Source organism: Mastomys coucha, unplaced genomic scaffold (assembly GCF_008632895.1).
Source record: "Mastomys coucha isolate ucsf_1 unplaced genomic scaffold, UCSF_Mcou_1 pScaffold14, whole genome shotgun sequence".
Lineage (NCBI taxonomy): Eukaryota > Metazoa > Chordata > Mammalia > Rodentia > Muridae > Mastomys > Mastomys coucha.
This window is the reverse complement of record NW_022196896.1, coordinates 136,910,194-136,914,377: the sequence shown is the minus strand read 5'-3', so window position 1 is coordinate 136,914,377 and position 4,184 is coordinate 136,910,194. Positions and strand designations below refer to the sequence as shown.

Below are 4,184 nucleotides of genomic sequence, written 5' to 3'. Positions count from 1 at the left end.
AGTCAGAGTGGCTAGGATAAAAATCTCAGGTGACAGCAGATGCTGGAGAGGTTGTGGAGAAAGAGGAATATTATAGACTATTTTTAGTGGCCAAATTATGGAATCAGCTCAAGTGTATATCAGTAGATGAATAAAGAAAATACAACATTTTGGACTGCTATCCATAAAGATTAAAATTATGTCATTTTCAGGTAACTGGACAGAATGGAGATCATTATGTTAAAAAGTCAAGTAAGGCAAATTCAGTGGACTCTTGAGTTTTAAAAAGACATGAAGGTAAAAGAAAGTATTTGTAATGAGAAAAGAGACTAGGAAGGGGAGGAGGGAAAAGAGAGAGTAAGGAACAGTGAATATGATCAAAGTATGTTGCATACATGTATGGAACTCTCACAATTAAATACATTACTTTGTACATTTAATATATGCTAAAAAGCCATTTTTTAAAAAATCTATTACTTATTAATTACATAATTTGTTGTCAAATAAAAGACACATTTTCTCTATATTTTCAATACAGATAGGTCACATGATGATCATATAAGTGAAATGCTTGACCTCCCAGAAAACCCCAACGGAAGAGTTAGGGGAAGGACTGAAGGAGCTGAAGAGAATTGCAACCCCATAGGAAAAACAACAATATCAACTAACTGGGCCTCTCAGAGCTCCCAGGGACTAACCAAACAACCAAGGAGTATACATGAACTGGTCCATGGCTCCTGCTATATATGTAGCAGAGGACTGCCTCATCTGGCAGCAATGGGAGGGGAGACACTTGGTCCTCTGGAGGCTTGATGCCCCAGAGAACGGAGATGCTAAAGATACCGATGAGGCGGGACTTGGTGAATGAGTGGGTAGGAGAGCATCCTCTTAGAGGTAAAGGAGAAGGTGTTGTAGTAAATCTCCAACCCAAATATGTCCCAGCAATGAAAACACAACTCAATTAATATGAATACATGCTGTGCGCCTAGATTAGGCAGATCTACCACTATATTACCATCTTCCCCATCTACGAGATCCCTTATAACTTTCGGTTTCTCCAGACCTCATTCTTCTGCTCTGCTTTCCTTCCACCTCCTCCTCTATCCCTGTCGTTCTCTCTCTCTCTCTCTCTCTCTCTCTCTCTCTCTCTCTCTCTCTCTCTCTCTCTCTCTCTCTCTCTCTCTCTCTCTCTCTCTCTCTCAGGCTCTAGCCTTTATTTATAAATTAAGGTGGGAAGGGTTACAGGAAATCACCTGAGTAGTGACTCATTCCTTGTTTGCAGGCCCTCACAGGAAAATATATTAACATCAAATACAATTAGCCCCAGGGCTATCTACAACAGAGGCTGGATGGAGTGGGGGTCCATGGAGGGGAGACCTGGAAGGGGGGTAACATTTGAAATGTAAACAAATAAAGTGATTAATTAAGAATAATCATAATAAAGAAATACATGTGTATGTACACCTAGGGAGTTCTGCTCTTCAGAATACATTTTTAAAAAATATATAGAGAGATCTAAATCCCAGACTGTATGTATAATGAGACATTCATTACTAGACTACCAGAATCAAGAAAAATAACATCTTTGTCATCCCAAACACATTTGTTAACTTACAGCGCATATATATATATATATATATATATATATGCATGTATATATGTATATATACTTTCCCTCCCTCCTTTACTCCTTCCATCCATCCCTTCCTCCATTCCTCTCTGCCTTGCTCCCTCTCTTCCTCCCTACATTCCTGTAATTGTACTCAGCTGATTTTTTTTTTAAAGAACTGACCAATGTGGGGAGGATGTGTTAGTTTACAGTAAGCCAGTTCTACATTAAAAATTCCAGATCAGCTAAGGCTACACAGGGGCCATAAAAGGAAAGGGGCATGATCAGGGTCAGGAGAATAGGGAACTGGGTGAGCATAGAACATAACTATGAAATAGTAAATAATAAAAGACATTGTCATTCAAGAAATATAATTTTTCAAACTTTATGTATTTTAATGAAGTTTTTTAATAGTTAGTGAACAGGTAGCCAGCCATACTGGAATATTGTGAACTGGAATAACAATGATCATGTTAGTTTAATAATTATGGATTGAAATTATTTTAGTAATTATTATTTGAAAGAGAAATTTTCCTTTAGGATAATGATTACTATGCCAATCATTTAAAATTTCTCTAATTATTTTTATGTTCTTTATAATAACCCACAATAGAAAACCACTTCTTGATGCATCAACACTAGACATCAAAATAAAGCACATATTTTCAGAATATTAAAAAAAAAAGCTCTTCTTACAAGGCTGGCAAAATCATTTGGTTGGTAAAATGTTTGGTGGGTAAAACTTGTATAACTTGAATTTATTTCCAGAACCCATGGGGAAGAGAACCAACTCCCTAAAGTTATCTCCTGACTTCCAAATGCAAATGTCTCTAATAACTCAGACACACACATACACACACACACACACACACTAATAATTAAAAAAATTCTTCCTGTTAAAAGAGTATAGCAAAACAAAGTATCAAAGCAAAGACTCAAGTTCACATTGGAAGGATAAGCAGTGTAGCCCTTTTGTTACATGTGAGCATTCCACAGAACTACAATAGTTACATTATACCTCATTGACTTTAGATCAGTTGAAACTTACAACAATGAGTAAGCCACTGTTTCTCATAGGCCACTCAAGGTTGCTCCTCCTCACACTTCTCATTTAATGTATTAGTCTAGAGGTTTTTTCAGTCCCATTTAATATGCTTCTAATCAATTTTTATTTGCTAGTAATAAATCTTTCATTTTTGCTTTGCTTTTGGACTCTTATTATTGGCTTATTAAGAAGACTGACAACTATACCCACACCCCAAAATGGGCAAGGAGACACGTGACTGGTGGTGTTCTTCTTATATGTGTCAGGGCCAGAGAAGATACCAGTCCTTTGTTTATCCTAACTTGATGGCTGGCTTGCTGGCCAAAGTTGTCTTATGCCTTAGACACATAGCATCAAATCAAATCCAGGCCGCACAGTGCAGGAGGAAGAAGACAAACGAAGACCTTTGGACAACAATGCCATCCACAGACTTTCCCTCCAGCACTTGTCACAGAACAGGTCATAGACACCTTGACACCAGGACATACAGCACAGATTGCTCCAGGGCACCACCAGCAGCATGGCCAGTCTGCAGTGGGAGATGAGTATATGGTAGTCAAGTGTGAGAGAAAGAGAAGTGGAGCAGCTTGAGCATTATGAAGAGAGATGAAACTAGATTCTCCAGGGTGAAGAGGAGTAGCCTGTTATGAGTAGCCAATCCTACCACATTGCACCATGGTGAGGTCTCAGTCTGAGCTGCCACTTAGTGCTATGTCTGATTTGGTATTTACTCAGCGACAAGGATGGGTACTGAGCCAGTGTCAACGTCCATGATTCATATTATCACTAGAGAACATGGACATGATCCCGGTCTGGGCAGATGGCTATCCAGGGCTTGCATAACTGACTCTGCCCCTCAACAGTACAGCACTCACAAGAGTGACCCTTGTGTTTTGCCCATGCAGCACAGTGGAATTGGTTCTGGCAGCTGGGGTATGAGAGCCATCCCTGAGGACATGAGTATAAGAGAGCCAACTCTGCTTCTCATCTGTAGGGGAGTGGCATGGGCACAGACATGATGCCCCATATCACTGTCTCCAGCAGTAGGAAAAGCTGTCCACAGGGTCATGAGCTCTGGAGAACTAGCCCTGCCCCTTACCAGCTGGAGCACTCTGGGAAAGTGGACCCTGCACCTCACCTGTACACCACAGCAGAGTTTACCCTGGTAATTGGGAATATAGCTGAGATAACCCCAAGAGCAAGAGCATGGGAGAGATGGCCCTGTCACTCATTTGATGTAAGGTGTCATGGGTTTAGGGGTGATGCTTTGCAGTCAAGGGAGATGGCTCCAGGGTCATGAGAGCAGGAAAGCTGTCCCTGCCCCCTCATCAGCTGAAGTGCTCAGGAGAGCAGACCCTGAACCTCCCCTGGGCAGCACATTAGCGTTTGCCCTGGTGGTGGGAGCACAGGAGAGCTGGCTCCACCATATATCTGGTGGAAGTTGGCTCGGGTGTAGGGTGATGCCCTCCCTCCACCCTTTGTCACCTACAGTAACTCGGAGAGGTGACCCTTGGGTCATGAGAATGGGAGAGCAGGCATTGCACCTCACCT

At 41.3% G+C, this 4,184-nt stretch overlaps 1 non-coding gene across 1 annotated transcript; it reads left to right on the top strand.

Annotated features, from left to right (window-relative positions):
* Positions 1 to 2,841: 2,841 nt before the first annotated feature.
* LOC116089613 lies at positions 2,842 to 2,984 on the top strand. The gene has a single exon (XR_004118395.1). It is a non-coding gene; the product is annotated as a small nucleolar RNA SNORA48 (small nucleolar RNA).
* The last annotated feature ends 1,200 nt before the right edge of the window (positions 2,985 to 4,184 follow it).